General features: G+C 49.8%; 2 long non-coding RNA genes across 2 annotated transcripts; one reads left to right on the top strand and one right to left on the bottom strand.

The window, feature by feature from the left end:
- The first annotated feature begins 2,147 nt into the window (after nt 1–2,147).
- On the top strand, nt 2,148–11,059 carry LOC132661249 (uncharacterized). Its single transcript, XR_009602144.2, has 3 exons — nt 2,148–2,219; nt 6,038–6,198; nt 9,699–11,059. It is a non-coding gene; the product is annotated as an uncharacterized LOC132661249 (long non-coding RNA).
- LOC132661248 (uncharacterized) lies at nt 7,345–17,489 on the bottom strand. Its single transcript, XR_009602143.2, has 2 exons — nt 17,325–17,489; nt 7,345–7,509 (listed from the first exon to the last, which is right to left on the bottom strand). It is a non-coding gene; the product is annotated as an uncharacterized LOC132661248 (long non-coding RNA).
- Nucleotides 17,490–18,654: the final 1,165 nt, after the last annotated feature.

The following is an 18,654-nucleotide window of genomic DNA, read 5'->3' as shown; positions in this document are numbered from 1 at the left end:
AACTTTTGATGTATATTTTCTTAAGAAAAAGATATTTCCGGGTGCCTGGGTGCCTCAGTGGGACGAGCATCCGACTCTTGATTTCCGCCTAGGTCGTGATCTCGCGGTTTGTGAGATCAAGCCCCGCACGGGGCTGTGTGCTGACAGCTGGGAGCCTGCTTGGGATTCTCTCCCCCTCTCTTGACCCCTGTCCCAAGTGCTCTCCTTCTCTCTCTCTCACTCTTAGAATAAATAAACAAACTTAAAGAAAGAAAGAAAGAAAGAAAGAAAGAAAGAAAGAAAGAAAGAAAAAAGTATTTCCTAGCTCTGTACACTGAAGAGACCTAGATTAGTTGGTTAAGCATCCAGCTCTTGGTCTGGATGGTCATCCAAACAGCACTGAACACTCCTAGCATCCAGAGTCATGGTCTGTAAATACCATTTCTCACTAAAAGAACCACAGCCTCTTGGAGAACTCGCTGATTCCATGTCTGGGCAGAAAATGCAGAAGGCAAACCTGAACATTTGTCATACTAGAAAGTCAGGGAGTTAATAAACACTCCTCAGGTCAGAAGGACTCAGACACCCATTAAAGAGGTCCTCACTGGCCAGATGTGGGACACTTTGAATGATAACAAGGATAATGACAAAATGGATTGAAATAGCAACTGTATTAGAAACTATGAGACAACCATGGTACAAAAGAAACAAAAACTAAACTAAAAACAAACAAAATCCTTGTTGGACATCTTTGGAGAAGATGTTAGAGAACCAACTCGTTATTCTGAAAATTGATAAACATGGTGCAAGCATCCAATATTTATCCCACTTTTCCTAAATAAATTGTACCTCAGAGAACCCAGAGCCGATGAGGAAAGTTTCTTTCTATGGAAGTATTCTAGCTAGTAAATGAGAAGGATCCATAAAATTACAGTATCATTGTTTTGCAAATCTCTAACCAAATAGTGGGTCTAGGCAATGATCACCAAAGTCTTCCGAAAGGACAGACAGACAGACAACCAAACACTACGTGCCTTTGGGGGAAAATACACACTCCTCCTATGAAGTAGGATCCAAATCTAATCAAATCCAAATCTAATCAAGCCTTTAGATCTAATTGCCAATTTGCAGGAAAGGGAAGGGATTGAAGACTATGTTAACACCACGGGGGATGCGGTGGGGAAAGTCCAGGATGGGGAAAACTACAGGGGACAAACAACCTGGTTTATTCAATAAATGAATGTGAGAAAAAAAATAAGAGAGGGGGGGAGAAACCTATAAATTGAAAGAAGTTTAAGGGACCCAGCAACCAAGTGAAATGTACAGACCTCGTTTGGATCCTGAATTTCGAACAAACCAGCTTTAAAAGGCCATTTACAAGACAGTTGGGGAAGTGTAAACATTACTGAATATTGGATGAAAATAAAAAATTGTTGTAGAAACTTAAGTATGATAACGGTGTTCTGTTCACGCCTTTATCTTTCAGAAACGTACACTGCAATATTTATGGATAAAATGGTTTGATGTTTTGGAATTGCTCTAAATAATCCAATAGGGGAGGAGTTGGGGGCTATCAGAGAAACCAGAGTGACCTTGAGTTGCTAAGGGTTGAAGCTGAGTGAAGAAGAGGCATTTTGTGTGTGTGAGTATTTTTGTGCATGCTTAGAGGTTTCCACAGTGAGATGTCCTTGCTGGGGAAGTGGAGAGGGAGACTTGGATCCATTCCCTCCAAGGTGGAGATGGGGGCAGAGCCAGAGAGCTGACTCCCTAGGGGTGAAATTAGGCAGGAATGTGCCTGTAAAAGGAAGAGTTCTCAGTAGAGGGAATAGTGTGAGCGAGTGCAGGAAGGTTCCACCATCCGGGCGGGGGCAAGTAATCTCAGCACTGAAGGAGCAAAGGGGGGCAAATCAGGGGAAGACGGAGGTGGGGGAAGCTCACGGAGATCGTCCACCCCGGAGAGATTTGCACCCCGCCTTATGCGTGCATCCTTCTTGCCCGAGAGGGGGTCATGAGCTCTCATTGGGCCTCACTGAAAATCCAGTTGTGTGATGTCAATGGCATTTCCTTTCAGAAAAAGGAAATGAGGTTAGCGAGCGAGCGTGTTACCAGGAAAGGAAAGTTAGTTGCGCCCCACCCTTTGCAGCCTCACGCTCCTCCCCCACTGCCCCCCACAGCACACTAGGCCCTTCTGCCTGGAGCTGGGGACAGGACCCAGAAATGTCACGGTTCACACAGTATGGGTGAGTGCAGACTTACGGTTTTGACTTCTGAGCAGGGCTAGGCCACCCCAAACAGAGTCAGCACCCTCTGCATCCCGTAGGCCCAGACGCAGGCCACACTGGGAGATGGAGGTCCCAGGGAGCCCCAGGGTCTCATTAACTGTCGGCGAGGCCCTAAAGATGAGCTCTTTGTATGTGAAGCAGCTGAGAATCAGGGAGGAGAAGGGACCTGGCCAGGATCACAGGGAAGCCAGGTGAGAACCCAGGTACAGGTCACATGCATCTGGGGGTCGGGGGTCCCGTGATGCCTGCCATGCCACAGGGCTTCCAGAACGCCCTGCTCCAGTTATAACTAGTAAGTGCCTTTATTAACCCAAACCGCTCCCTGACCCTCAGCTTTTGAACATCTGAATATTCCTTGAGATGCTGTTCCAAAGACAAAATGAAAACAAGTTTCAATGCATCGAATAAAATTGCTGTGTACTTCTGAACAGAAAGAAAAAAGTAACGCTAAATTGATAAGGTGATGTGTTCAGCAAACCAGTCTTTTGAAAGATCGATCACTTGGCAAATTGGCCATCAAGTGAATACACGTTAAAGGACTTGACCTAGAGCCCTCCCCACCCCTCCTCCCGACTGTGAGCCCTGCGAGGAGGGCCCAGACCCAGCTCTTCCCTCAGCCCCACATGCCTGGCCCAGGGCCTGGCACATTGGAGTCAGGAGTTGGTGAGTTCATTGCTGAGAAAACTAAAAACATGGAATTCTGGTGTTGGGCTCTAACGCCCGTGAGGTTTGAGGGGATGGGAGGTGGGTTAGCAGTGGTGGCCTTGGTCACCTCCCAACACAGTGAGGTAACAGGGTGGAAAAAACCCTCACCTCTGCTCTTATTGCAAAAGTCAACTTGGGTCATACTTTCCACTGTGCCCCCTGCAGGGAGGGCGTCTGGCTCACCCTCCCACACACCCAGGGGCTGGGGGTTTTCAGGTGAAGTGGAACTAGGTGTTTGCATCTTTGCAGGATCGCTCAGCGACAATGGAGCCCGAAAAGGCAGGGTGCACGCTTGGCGTGCAGTGTGGAGCTTAAACGTGTGCATGCAAGTGTGTGTGCACGTGTGCTTGCACACGCACGTGTGGACCGCGGGGATGTGTAGCTACGGATGCTTGTGTATCTGTGTTGTGTGTTGCCATGTATGCCTATGTAGAAATGAAGCACAAATGTGCACTTACATTTGTATGGGAATGGGTGTGTTTGCATGAGTGTCCATTGATATGTAAGCTTTCGTGGTGCAAGTATACTGAATATATGTATCTGTTTACCCGTGGAAGCGTATGCTGATTGGGTGTGTGTAAATATATATATATATACACATATATATTTATATATATATGTGTATATATATATATTTATATAATACACATATATATATTTATATATATATGTATATATATATATTTATATATGTGTATATATATGTATATATATGTATATATACATATATATATATTTATATATATACGTATATATACATATATACGTATATATATATGTACGTATGTGCACATTTGTGCTTTTTTGCATAAATACATGCTGTGCCTGATGGTAATCCATATGAGTGTATGAGACATGCGTGTATGTTCGTGTAAGGTGTGTGTGTACTTTGGAGGTGCACCTTAATGTAGGAATACGGATAGGTGTGGCGTGTATGCGTGGGTGCCCGGGGGAATAAGTGTTTTGCGTCTTTGTGCACACGTGTGTGTGTAGATCTACAAAAGTGTGTGTACAGGCGGATTCGTGCGTAATGTGTGCCTTGCACGTGTGTGATATGCACAGTGTGCATGAGTGCATGTAACTGCAGGTATGAGCACATACAAACATTCCCTTGTTGTCCTTTGCTTTGCTTTGCTTTCCTCTTGGGGGATTACGGGGCTTCTGAGTGGCTCTTTCAGGAGCATGGTTTCCTGGACCTGAGAAGTACCGATGTCAGAGGTCCCATGTGAGTGAAGAAGCAGATGGCCTGAGGCTTGGCCTCTGAGAAGTGGGCGGAGGCTCCCGGGGCTACTGTTGTGGACCAGGCTGGTGAGGGCGTTGGGACACGTGGGGCCTCAGCACCCACTGTGTGCCCTGGGGAGTGTTCCTGCCACCCTGGGACTTCAGTCCACCCCTCAGTGGTTTTCTACACTCCTTCTTCCTTCCTTCCTCCCTCCCTCCCTTCTCTCTCTCTCTCTTTCTCTCTTTCATAAAGCCAACATAACATCTCACAAGGACCCCCTGTCCAGAAAACAGATGGGTAAGTGGAGACACATGGCTGAAGGCCAGGGTCAGGGAGGTGGGGAGAGCCTCATAGAACATAGTTCTAGTCGAAGCCTAGGTTGTCCCTGGGCCTGCTCTGTTTGCATTCCAGCTTACAATGTTGAAATCATACCCACATCCATAATTCGGCTAGTCCTTATAAACTCGTTGCAGTGTGTTTGGGGAGGCTGGGAGCAGAGTGGTGAAAAGGACCGGCCTGGTCGCGCTCCTGCTGCCTCTTCTATCTGAGCTGCTCCTGCCCCACAGCGTCCCTCTCAGCCGGGGTCGGGTGAGATCCCCTGAGCTCACAAGGTGAGCTGCTCTATCTGCATCAGGCCCATGGTAAGCAGCCCCAAAAGGGGGGCTTTTGTGCTTGTGATCGTCTCCATTTTCCAGATGAGGAAACACAGCCCTCCTACTTTGTTTGAATCGACCTGGAGATGCCAGAAAGGACAGAGGCCCATTCCGACCTCAGGTGCCCACCCTCCGTCATCACATGTGTTTTCTTGTTCTTCCGGCCTTGGCCAGACCGTGGTAAACCCCACATGTGGTTCTGTGGTTGCCTGCACAGAGCCACCGGGCGCCGGGGGCTCCCCCTTGGTGAGCGGCAGAATGCCCATTCCCCAGGCAGCCACCACCCACTCTGGCCCACAGATGCACGGGTCTTGTCTAAGGAGGGCTCTGGGTTCATTTATGACATGCCACAGGCTGTGCCAAGCTGGTGGCAGAAATTACTTTATTTCACTGGTTTGTTTTGAAATTCAGTGACATAGAGGTTATGACCCCATTGGACAGATATGGAAATTGAGGCTCAGAGATGTGAAGTAACCTTTGACCCAGGGTCAAAGGGCTTCCGTGAGAACCCGAGTTGTTCTGATCCCAAAGCCCATGTTATTAGTCCCTCACCCTCTCACCCTCTCACCCCTTCCTTACCTTGAGCCTGGGGACAGCCTGTGCAAGGGTAAGACCAGGACGTTTGGAGCCACACTGACCTGACCTGGGTTCTATTCCAGACTTGCCGATGACTCCTTGTAGCCTGGGTAGTCACTTCACCTCTTTCAACCTCTGTTCCCTTACCTGGTGAATGGGGGCCTCATTGACCATCAAGTAGGATCATAGTGGGGTGTGGACCGCTATGCCCAGGTAGGGCCCAGCATACAGTGAGTAAATGGTGGCTCATGGTCTCCCCCCACTCCCACCACTTAGGACCATGCTTCCAAAGTTGAGAAGAATCAACTGAGCCTCTGGAGTTGCCTTCTCAGGTCAGGAAATTGGGACTAGTCATGAGAGGTCAGAGGAGGAGGACCCTGTGGCAGAGCATACCTTCCAAAACATGTGGCCTCAGGAAGATTTCCAGTTCTACATACTGGAGCCTTGTCATTCTCCACCAAGAGATGTGGGTTATTGCCCCTCTTCTGACTGGGCAGAACTTTGTGACTGCCTCAGTGAACAGAATAGAGCAAAAGTGATACTACATTAACTTCCCAGGCTAAATCTTAAAATGTGATAAGGCTTCTATCTGTCTGTCTCTGTCTCTTTCTGGAACCCAGCAGCCATATTGTGAGGAAGCCCAAGCCACCCGGAGAGGCCACTGTAGGTGCTCTGGGCCAACAGCCTCCATTAAGGTCTCCACCTTAGGCCAGCTTCAGTGCTCAACATGTGCACAAACGACTCTCCAAATGATTCCTGCTCCTGACTGCAACCATTTCAGGTAATGTCAAGTGGGGCAGAGATGAACTATCCCCTCCATGCCCTGCCCAAACGCAGATTTGAGAACAAAATGAATGTCTTGTTTCAAGCACTTAGGTTTTAGATACACAGCACTGAGTAAAAAGAACAGCCTTCCCGCTTCCCCGGCAACCTGTGAGCCACCCCAGCCTGGTTTAAGTAAGCTCCTCCCCACACCCCACTCCCACCCCCGAGATGTCTCAGTGGAACCTGGAGTCAGTCCTCTGCCCACCACTGAGCCCAGCTCTGTCACTTGCAACTACGTGCCCCTGGGCGGGTCACCAGCCTCTGTGATGGGAATTAAAACAGTACCTCCCAGGAGCCCGGGGATTAAGGAAAGTGCCTGGCACAGAGGGAGTGTTCCTTAGAAGGGTGCAGGTGTGTGAGGCTGGGAAGAAAGGACAAGACCCAAGACATGGCTCCAGTCTCTGACTTGGTCAAGGGAGAAGGGGAGGAGTGTGCTTCAGGGAGGCTGAAAAGGGGTCAGTGCTGGTTGGACATCAAGTGTGAGAAGCCCGGCTTCCTGCAGGGATGGGTCCCCAGGAGACGCTGCCCTCAGGTTGCTCCCAGATTGACCCAGAGGCAGGAAGAAGAGAAGTGAGGCTGGGCAGGCTTGCCAGAATCTGGTCAAGGGTGATTGACAGGGGGTGGGGGGGGGGCGGCAGCGGAGGGCACGGGGGGCAGGATCCGGGTCAAGGAGGACAGACCGGGAAACGCCACCAGAACCAGGTGGACTCAGTTACATCTGCGCAAACATGGTTTCAGAGGCTTCTCAGAAACCGAAGTCACCCTCCGTCCCCCAACCGGGGCCAGCCAGCTCTATCTAGGGAGATAAAGTCATTGCGGAGGCTCCCAGACCAGAGACATCCTTATCAGCCGCTGTCGTCTGGGGTACTCAGGAATGTAAACATGCCTGTCACACAGCCCTGTGATGAGCCAGCCCCGGGGATGACACAAAGCAGAAGCACGGGGGAAGGGGGGGGGCAGCCCTTGTCCCCCTCCCCCATTCCCTGCCTGCAACTCTGCCTGCAGGGGAGAAGGGAATCCCAGCCTGGGGGTCCTTTAATGCCCTGTGCTGTGCTGAGCGATTGGCTCCAATCAGCTCATTGAAATCACACAGCCCTTAAAGTAACCTTGTGAAGTATCCATTTCCAAGAGGAGGAAGCCGGGGCACAGGGAGGTGACAGCATTTTCACAACTTGCCAGAGCTGGGATTCAAGCCCCAGAGGCCTCGCTCTGTAGAGTGTGGTGGAAGCTGTGATCAGGGGGTCCAAGCACAAATAGTCCCGGCTGGCTGAGATGGAGTGAGATGGAAAGGGGTCAGCCCAGTGTGCGTGCATCGCAAGGCTCAGGCCCCTTCCCCACCACCTGCTCCCAGGCCCCCACTGGCCCCATTGGTCTGGAACCTGTGGCTTGGGGCTCCGGGGTTGAAGAGTCCCCTTTATGATGTGCTCCCAGGACCCAGAGGTGCCAACATCAGGCAGCAGGAGCAGGGAAAGGGCATGGGCATGGGGTTTGGGGTCAGACAGATGGCTCTGCTCCAATCTGGTAGAATGACACTCAGGGGGGCTGCTCATCCCTGTGCCTCATTTTCCCCATCTGTAAAACAAGGTGCCGCCTAAATGCTCTTCCAGGGCCCCGGGCTCATTCTAGACTGTGTGAACCCGAGTAACAGTGACTGCACCAGCAGAAATGCAAGCAAGAGGCCGTCTGCCCGTCTTCCTGGGGGAGGAGGCATTAAGCAGGAACCTGAAATAAATCCTTTCCTCTCCCCTCCCTCCTGCCTGCCTCCCTTGCTTTCCCTTCCCCACCCCAGCCCAATAAGATCTGGTCCCTGGGCTGAGAGGCTCCCAGGCTGGGCAGAGGGCTATAAGCTTTGTGTCACAGGGGCTCAGATCAAGGTCTGTACAGGATACAGTGGGATAGGGTCCTAGAGTGAGGGAGGGGTCAAGACTCTTTGTGGGGAAATCTTTGGGGACATGATCCTTGAAGAATGGGTGGGTGTTTGCCAGGCAGACTAGTGGAGAAGAAAGCCTTGGGTAGGGCGAGCTGGGGGCCAAGGTCTGGACGCGGGAGTCCAGGTGGGAGCCTGTCTCCAACGAGGATAGACAGCTGGAGTGCAGGGGCTCGCCACGTCAGCAGGAACCAGCTGGACATGAGGAAGGGCCTTGAACACCAGGCTAGGGAGCCTGGGCTTTCCCCTGAGGGTGCTGGGGAGTCATGGGATGTTTTTGACGAGAGGAGGAGCATGATCAGAACAGTGTGTCCCAAATGTGTCTCTGCTCCCGGGAGGAGGTTGGACCAGAGCGGGCAGATGAGGGGGAGGCTCGGAGGGCACTAGGGATGTAGGCAAGAGAGAAGGAGACTGGAACCCTGTCGAGGGCAGGGGCTGTTTCAGAGATAAAGGAGAGTCAGGGGAAGGTGGCCCCAGGTGTGTGGCTGGCTTGGGCACCGTGCGGGTGATGGTGTCCATCACCAACGGAGACTAGAGAGTGGGGAGTGGTGCCAGGGCCCAGAGACAGGTTCTGTTTGGGACGCACAAAGCGCTGTTATATGGTGGCCAGATCCTGGGCTCGGGGCCTGACCCTAGAAATGCAGGCCCCGTGTCAGGCACCGAACTGGGAGGAGGGGTCGGGGAGAGGGTGGGAAAGGCCATAGTAGGGGAGTGTAAGGTGGGGTGACTAGGACTAGAAATGGGACACTGGGAAGAGGCCCCAGGTGTCTTCCTCTCCAGGGTCTGGGGAGGAAGCCTCAGGGGTCAGGACAACAGAAACGTTGGGAGCAGCCTGGGTCACTCGGCCCATCTTTCCATCCACGGGGGGACCCATCCCTCTAATCACGGATCAGCTTTATGGGCTCCCGTTCCGTGCGTGCAGTGTGACGTTTAGATTAGAAGGCCTCCAAGCCCCTTCCCCTTCTGACTTTTTCCAGCTTGTCTTCCTCTGCCCCTGACTGACTGTGAGGCATTATGCAAGGCTTCCCCGACGCCGGGCCCCAGCTGCCTCTAATCCAGAGCCTGTATTAGACAGGCATGATCTCTAAGGTTGCACACAGGGCCTCAGTGTTTGTTCAAAGAGCAAGCCAGCAGATTCCAGCTGCCGAAGCCCCAGACTCTGCTCATCCCCGGGAGTCCACGCTCAGCTCTGCCTCGCAGGACAGTTGGCCTCCCCCCTGCCCTCAATTAGTCAGCTCCTGGGATGTGGACACAGCCTGTCCGCTCCCAGCTCTCCCACTCCCTGACCCCCCCCACCCCAACCCCGATGCCCTGGAGCTGGGGAGGAACAGCGTGCAGGCCGGAGACTTTCTCTCCAATCTCAGGATGAGAGCCAGCTCCTCAGAAAAACCCATGGTCCCCAGAGCGGGGGTGCGGCAGCCTTGCCGACTGTCTGCGGACCCTGGAATTCAGAAAGAAGGCAGCTGGCGGCAGATAGACAATGACCTTTGTCTGCGTTTTTAAACCTTTTTTTTTTTTTTTTTGCAAAGCACTGGACGCCATCACATGGACCCCCCTGGCCACAGCCCTCTCAAGAGGCTAGACCGGGAAGAGCTGTTACTATGCAGATGCAGAAACTGGGGCTCTGAGAGAGAGGAAGGAAGAGGAAAGAAGAGGAAAAAGTAGCCCAAAGCCCCACAGCAGTCGCAGAGCTGGGACATAAACCTTGGCTCTGCCACAAAGCCCATCATCCGCAGAGACTTCTGACTCGGATGATTCCCACACTTCCTCCAGAATGCACATCCTATCCTAGGGTCCCCCAGGCAGACGGAAGATGTCAGGAGGAGGGAAGTGCAGGATAGCCTGAGCCTGATGAACTACATGCCATAATGCCATCACCTGCACCATTGTGGGAGCTGCATTCCTCTGTCTCTACGTGGACCTGAGGTCATGCCATAGTCCCCAAGACCCTGGGCAACCTAGCCCAGCTGGCCCTCCGGCCTTTTCTCCTCCCTCTTCCCCCTCTGCCCTATGAGCTCCTGTCACTTGGTCTTTCTTGCTTTCTTCAACATACCAGGCTTCCAGCCACAGGGCCTTTGCACATACAGTCCCCTTACTTTAGAAGACGTGCCCCAAGCCCCAGCCCCTTCCATGTCCACAGTTAATGCCTCTTCATCCTTCCTTCTTTTTAAAATAACAGCTTTATTGACATATAATTCATATGTCATATAATTGACCTATTTAAAACATGTGATTCAATGGTTTTTAGTATGTCCACAGATCTGGGTAATCATCACCACGATCAGTTCTAGGACATTTGCATCACCGTCTAAAACCCTGTACTCATTTACCAGTCACTAATCTACTTTCTGTGTCTATAGATTTGCCTATTCTGGACGTTTCCTATAAATGGAGTCTTACATTTTGGTGACTGGCTTCTTTCACTTGGCATGAGGTTTTCAAGATTCGTCTATATCGTAGTAGATGATGCACCTTGTCCTCTTTTTATGGCTGAATGATATTCCCTCACATGGATGATACCACATTTTATTTATACATTCATAAATTGAGGGACATTTGGGTTGTTTCCACATTTTAGCCATTATGAATAATGCTGCTATGAACATCCATGTGCAAATTTTCGTGCGGACATATGTTTTTATTTCTCTTGCGTGTATTCCTAGGAGTAGAATTCCTAGATCATATGGCAACTCTAGGTTTAATCGTTTGAGGAACAGCCGGATTGTTTTGCACAGAGGCTGCTTTGTTTTCCAGTACAACTAGCAGGGTATTAGGGTTCCAATTTCTCCACATACTCATCAATGCTTTTTATTACGTCTTTTTGTAAATATATATACAGCCATTGTAGTGCCTGTGAAGCAACATCTCGCTGCGGCTTGGAGTGCATTTCTCTGATGACTAATGACATCAGAGCATATTTTCATGTGCTTGTTGGCCCTGTGTGTACCTTTTTTGGAGAAATGTCTATCCAGATCCTTTGCCTATGTTCACATGTGTCTTATTACTGAATTATGAGAATTTCATATATATTTCAGATATATGATTTGCAAAAAGATTTCCCCATTCTTGATAGTGTTCTCCGAAGCATAAAAGTATTTAATCTTGATCCCGTCCAGTGTTTCTGATTTCCTTTCTGTTGCTTATGCTTTTGACGTGATATCCAAGAAATTATTGCCTAATCTAAGGTCACAGAGATTTACAACTATTTTCTTCTAAGAGGTTTAGTCTTTACATTGAGGTTGCCGATCCATTTTAAGGTAATTTTTGTGTATGGTGTGAGATAGGGGATCAACTTCATTCCTCCGCACGTGGATATCCAGCTGCCCCAGCACCGTTCGTTGAAAAGGCCGTCCTCTTAGGGAATGGTCTTGGCATCACTGTGAAAAATCAATTGTCTGTTGGGGCTCCTGGGTGGCTCAGTCGGTTAAGCCTCCAACTCTTGGTTTCGGCTCAGGTCGTGATCTCACGGTTTGTGGCTTCGAGCCCCGCGTTGGGCTCTGTGCTGACAGTGTGGAGCCTGCTTGGAATTCTCTTTCTCTCTCTGTTCCTCCCTTGCTTGTGCTCTTTCTCTCAAAATAAACTTTAAAAAAACCCCAATGGTCTCTCAATGTCATCCTTCCATCTTAACTCAAGCATCACTTCCTCAGGGAAGCTTCTGTTGACAATGCTTCCCACCCAACCTCAGCTTAGCCGGGTTCCCCTGTCTATAGGGGAAACACATAGGTTTTTTATATAGGTTATTTATATACCCACGTAACGTAGTAGTCCTGAGCACAAACTCTGGAGACAGATAGGTAAGGTTCAAATCCCAGCTCTGTCACGTCCTAGCTGCCTGGTGTATCGTTTTATCTCTCATACCTCAATTTCCTCATCTGTGAATGGGGGATTTACTAACCTCAGAAGGCTGTCATGAGAGTTGATATGTTTAGATTGCATGACAGGCTACATAAGGTTACACGTATGAGCTCTTTATTTATTTATTTATTTATTTATTTATTTATTTTTTAAAGTGTTATTTATGTTTGAGAGACAGACAGAGCGTGAGTGGGGGAGGGGCAGAGAGAAGGAGACACAGAATCCGAAGCAGGCTCCAGGCTCCGAGCGGTCAGCACAGAGCCCAACGCGGGGCTCGAACTCACGGACCGCGAGATCATGACCTGAGCAGAAGCCGGACGCCCAACCGACTGAGCCACCCACGTGCCCCCCATGTATGAGCTCTTATCGATCGCTGTCATCTCCTCAGACCTTAAACACCTCGACGGCAGGAGCCCTGTCTGTTGTGGCTTCCACGGAATCCTCATGGTCGGCACCAAGCCTGGCCCAGAGAGGGCATTCTGGCCGTGTGACTTCTCTGGAACTCAGCTCGTTCCTTCCCTTCCTCTGTTGGCATGCAGCACTTTCTCTTCGCTTGAAATAAGAGGAAGCTCATATATAACACACATAAAGGGAACTGCACACCCGAGGTCCCCCAGAGCCTATAGGACACGGTGTGAAAATCACCGTCCAGGATGTGCTCCTACGTGCCTCCCCGGCTCGGCTCAGAGCAGCCGTGATTCAGAGGCAGCTGATGTCTGAGGCTCTTAATTCAGCCCAAATGCTGGAGGTCTGTGTCTTGCGGCCTGGGGGAGGCGGAGGGCTACATTCCAAAGGGGAAAGCTCTTTCTTCCTTCTACCCACAGGAGAGGGGTCATGTGCCCTGAGGTTGTCCTAGCACTGATAAGCACGTCCTTGCTCTCATGCAGCTCCCTGACCCACACCTGGAATGGCCTGGCTTCCGGGGCCACCTTCTCTTGTCTGTCTTTCCACCCTGATCTCAGACTCGGCTCTCTTCCAGGGGAGGCTCGCTGTGCTCCTGCCCAAGTCACCTACATACCCTCATTTTACCAGGGAGACAATCCCCGGGAGGCCCAGAGTCATGGCACAGCAAATAGGTGGCAGACCAAAGATCCGAACCGCAGGCTCCTGACTCTCCCTTCGATAACTGCCTCCAGTGTACCAGTGGGGCGCCACCATCCATGTGACCACAGGGGAGGGACCAGTCTGGGAGCTGCTGGGGGCTAGGCCAGCTCTGTGGCCTTTGGGAGGAGGGAGAGTCCCAAGAAAGGCCTCTCCAAGGCAGATCCCCTAGCAAGAGGCCTAATGCTTCTCCCAGGCAGAGGTCCTGAGCCACAGTGGGAGGGAAGGTCCCCACTTGCTAGGCTGGGAACGCGAGTTATGGAGCTGGGAAGATCCGTGGGGTCACCTCCAACCTCTCTGACCTTCGGTCTCCCCCCACCCCACAGCATAAGGGTACTGGGGCCCACATAGCTGGGTTGCTGTAAGCGTGAAATGAGCAAGGACCTCACCCTCCGAGCCCTGTGTGAACACAGCAGTCACACACTGTCCCTAGCGCTGGGCAAGCTGTCAGCTGGGCCCCACAGGACTTGCCTAGTCCCTGTGTGGAGCGGGTCCAGGCTCATGAAGAGGGGACAACGGACTTCCATATTTCTCTCAGGTCTTTGAGTTCACTGAGGATATTTTGTTTTAGGAACTATTATTTCTACCAGAAAAAAAAAAAAAAGAGAGAGTTTTATAATGCTAACAGTGTGTGGAGGAACAAACTTAGAAGAGTCACTGGCTAGTTGGAGAGTCATTTGGATTAAGTTTTAATCTTTTACAACTCCGATTTCCTTCGGACATTATCTTCAATTGTCTGGTTAAGACCAGGAGAGCCCAGAAATGGGAATGCGCAGGGGGCGGGGTGGGGGGGGTGTAGAAAAGCACAGGGACTTCTGTGTCTGCGTGCTTCAAGTCCTAGGGTGGCAGACTATCCAGAGCAAGTTATTCAACCTTTCTGAGCCTCAGTTTCCTCATCTGTAAAACAGAAGAAGATGGGACGCTGCATCTGAAGGGCACTGCTCCCACCGCACGCGCCGAGTTGGAGCTCCTATTTGAAGTTTTCAAAGGGATGCGTACAGGGATGCCTGGGTGGCTCAGCGGGTTAAGCGTCCCACTCTTGATATCGGCTCAGGTCATGATCTCACAGCGGTCGTGAGACGGAGCCCTGCATCGGACTCTGAGCTGACTGCGCAGAGCCTGCTTGGGCTCTCTCCCTCTGTCTCTGCCTCTCTCCTGCTCATGCTCTCTCTCTCTCTCTTTCAATTTAAATAAATCAACTTGAAAAAATGTGCTAAAGTGCCACCTACAAGGTGCTGAGGAAAAGCTCCCCTCCAGTTGGGGGAGGCTGGGCACGCTTCCTGGTGGCAGTGGCTGGGCTCAGCAGCCCCGAGAAGACAAGCAGAGGAAACAGCCCGAGCAACTAGGAACCAAAGCAGAAAGAAACAAGTGGGACTACATCCAACTAAAAAGCTTCTGCACAGCAAAGGAAACCATCAACAAAATGAAAGGAAAACCCTGAGCCTGGAGGCAGGCTCCATCAGTGGAGCGTGCAACCCTTGATCTCAGGGTTATGAGTTCAAGCCCCACATTGGGTGTGGAGATTACTTAAAAATAAAATCTTAAAAAAAAAAAAAAAGAAAGAAAGAAAGGGAAACCTATTGAATGGGAGAAAATATTTGCAAATCATATATCTGATAAAGGGCTAGTATCCAAAATATATAAAGAACTCATACCGCTCAGTAGTAAAAAACCCAAACAATTTGGTTTAAAAAATGGGCCGATCTGAAGAGATATTTTCCAGAGAAGATGCACAGATGGCCAACAAGCACGTGAAAAGATGTTCTGCATCACTAATCATCAGGGAAATGCAAATCAAAGCCACAATGAGATGCCACCTCACACCTGTCAGAATAGCTGTCATCAAAAAGACAAAAAATAACAAGTGTTGGCGAGGATGTGGAGAAAAGGGAGCCCTCGTGCACTGTGGGTGGGAATGTCACCTGGTGCAGCCACGGTGGAAGACAGGACGGAGAGCCCTCAAAAAATTAAAAATAAAAGTTGAAAATAGAACTGCCATATGATCCAGCAATTCTGCCTCTGGGTACTTACCCAATGAAAACAAAAGCACTAACTTGAAAAAATACATGTATCCTGTGGTTCATTGCAGCATTATTTTCAATTGCTAAGATATGGAAACAACCAAAGTGTCTATCAATGGATGAATGGATTAAAAAAGTTTGGTACATATACATATATATATGTATATATATATGTATACACATATATATGTACATATACATATATATGTATGTACATATATATGTACATATATGTATGTATATATACATATGTGTACATATGTGTGTGTGCATATACATGTATATATACACACATATATACACATATACATATACATATATATACACATACATATATGTGTATATATGTATATATATGTATATATACATATATGTACATATATATGTGCATATGCATATATGTACATACATATATATGTATATATACATATATATGTATATACACACATATATGTATATATATACACATATGTGTGTATATACATATACATGTATATATGTGTGTATATACATATATACACATATATATTCATTATGTATACATATATACATATACATATATACATATATACACATATATATACATATATACATATATACATATATACATATATACATATATATTCATTATAATATATATTCATTATATATGTATATATATAATGAAATATTATTCTGCGATAAAAAAGAATGAAATCTTACCATCGAGGACAACATGGATGGATCTAGAGGGTATTATGCTAAGTGAAATAAGCCAGAGAGAGAAAGACAAATACTGTATAATCTCTCTTATATGTGGAATCTTTTAAAAAAAATGATAATTAGAAAAATCCAAGGTCATAGATACAGAAAACAGATCGGTGGTTGCCAGAGGCAGAGGGTGAGAGGGGGTAAAAAAAATGGGCAACCTTTCTGTAGAAAGAGCGTGGCAGCAGGAAACCACAGGGCCCGCTGAGATGGAAGCCTTGGGGCGGGGAGATTCACGGAGGGGAGTCCAGGAAGAAGGTAGGGGTGAGGATGCGGCTGGGGGTTGTTGGGGAGCTCAGGTGACCTGCTCTGAGTCATCAGCAGGATTCTAACTGGAGCCTGTCTGCTTTCCCAGTGCTCGGGGGCCGCTTGTGGGAAGGGCTCCTGGATCTATTCTGGGAGCTCCCAGGGGATGGGGAGGGCCTCGTGATTCAGGTCTGCGCTGCTGTTGACACGCTTCCTGACATCATGTTGAGGGGCATGTTCCTGGAGGGCGTGGCTTCCCACCGCCCACCCCCGCAGCTCCTCAGCCCAGAGTGGGATCAAGGGAAGTGGGGTTTGACCCGTGCCCAAATTATTCATCAAACAGCCTAAAAAGGCCAACAAGAGACGCCCACGTTAATAATAAAAATAATTCCTTAAATGTGATCAGAAGCATGGGAGCTAACTCTGCGTGGCATGCCTTCCTGTGAGGTCACTCTCACTACCCTCCTTCCACAGATGAGGAAACTGAGACTCAGGGAGGGAAGTGGCTCCACCGAGGCCAGTCATTCGGAGACTGTGCCCCTAGGGGCAACTGTGTGTGTGCTGTGGGGGGAGGTTTGGACACAGCAGGGAAGGGGCCACTGCCTGGGGACATTAATCCAGTCTTGGGAGGGGTGACTGGGCCCCAGGTCGCTCATCGCCTTCATCACAGGCCCTGTAGCAGGAATGGCGGACTGGAACAGCATTCTCAGTAATGTGGAAGTGAGGAGACCCAGGTGGCCCTGACAAAGCTCAGTGTGACGTGGGGGCTTGCTGGGGCGGGATGAGGGAGATGGGCTCTGAGGGGGTGATGGGGGCAGGTCTCCTGGGCAACCTGCTGGCAGGCTATGGGGAGACTGAGGCCCAGGAAAAGGGGAACTGTCTATTCCAGGCAGGACTAGAATACAGCGGCCCAGATCTGAAGCCGTCCTCATGCAGAGTCCTGAAATGCAGGCACCCGGCTTCATCACTGGTGTAAGGGCAGCAACGTCCCAAGGGGACGGCTTCAGGGGCTGAGGCCTATTTGGAAGGACATGTCCTAGCTGTACTGGTGCCACCTCTGATATCACATCTCACATGGTACACAGGGACCCTCCTCCCCACCCGAGGCGAGGCCTGATTTGCCTGCTGGCTGAGCACAGTTTGTTAATTGAATGATTTCGGAACCCCGATCCCTGCTGGACCCACCTCTCTCTCCTTTGGCCAGCTGCTCTTCTCCTGGTCTGGTAACAAGGCCCGACAATGGTCTGTCATTGGGCCATTCCCAGGAGTGTCCAGATTTGGCCTGCCGGCCTGCCAGGGTCAGAGGGGACCTTCCTGTGTGGCTCTGACTAACAAGCCCTTGGCTCTGTGAAGCATCACAACACAGCCTGTTGCCAGGGCGACCTCCAGACCCAGCGGCCTGGGACATGGGGCTTTGGCCACCCCCCCCCACTGGCTGCTGGCATGAGGACTTACATTGTGAGCCCTCTTTGGCTCAGACGGGCTGTGCAGGAGAATAAGGCTGGAGGACGCGGTGTCTGGGCCTTCGGGGCCAGCTAGCCTGGACGGACCTCGTCACAGGGACCAGGTCCTGGGCAACAGCATGGTTTCCTCCCAAGCTCTCCCCACCCCATCCCATCTATTACCAAAGTGTGCACTCCTGCCTTGTCCAGAACTTCTGGCATTCTCCCCTCCCTACTCCTCCCTGCCCTCAGCCCCAGGCCCAGGTCAGGCTCCCTCCTGAGTCAGTCAGGACCAAAGTTCAGTCTTCCCTGGAGACTCCAGGCCTCCAGACTCCAACATGGCCTCGAATGGATCCTGTCCCTCCCTCTGGAAACACTCCCTAGCGTCCTGGTCATTCTCAGCCACGGCTGAATCTCGGCCTCCCACTAGGAAAAGCAAAGTTCGTGCAATCTAACCAACATATGCATATATTTATTTATAAATTATATGCATAGCCCACATACAAATATAGAGGATGAATTATAAAACCCATTACCAAAAAATAGAAACTAAAAAAACAAGATTAAATAATACTGTTTTATGCTTTGTTTTCATTTTATTTAATGGTTTAAAAGAAAGCTTCTTAGGGCACCTGGGTGGCTCAGTCCGTTGAGCTTCTGACTCTTGATATTGGCTCGGGTCCTGATTTCCCGGTCGTGAGATCAAGCCCCGCGTCGGGTTCTGTGCTGAGCATGGATCCTGCTTGGGATTCTCTCTCTCCCTCTTTCTCTGCCCTTTCCCTGCTCACATGCTCTCTCTCTCTCAAAAGTAAATAAACATTTTTTTAAAAAAGCTTCTTGCTCTAATCATATTATTACCAAAAATTCTGGTTACATGTGTCTTATTTTTATGTATTTATTTTAAGGTTTTTTTAAAAATAATTTTAAGGGGCGCCTGGGTGGCTCAGTCAGTTAAGCGTCCGACTTCGGCTCAGGTCACGATCTCGCGGTCCGTGAGTTCGAGCCCCGCGTCAGGCTCTGGGCAGATGGCTCAGAGCCTGGAGCCTGTTTCCAATTCTGTGTCTCCCTCTCTC

Source organism: Panthera onca, chromosome D1 (genome assembly GCF_046562875.1).
Source record: "Panthera onca isolate mPanOnc1 chromosome D1, mPanOnc1 haplotype 2, whole genome shotgun sequence".
Classification (NCBI taxonomy): domain Eukaryota; kingdom Metazoa; phylum Chordata; class Mammalia; order Carnivora; family Felidae; genus Panthera; species Panthera onca.
Note: the sequence above shows the minus strand (reverse complement) of the source record. Positions and strands in the feature narration are given on the sequence as shown.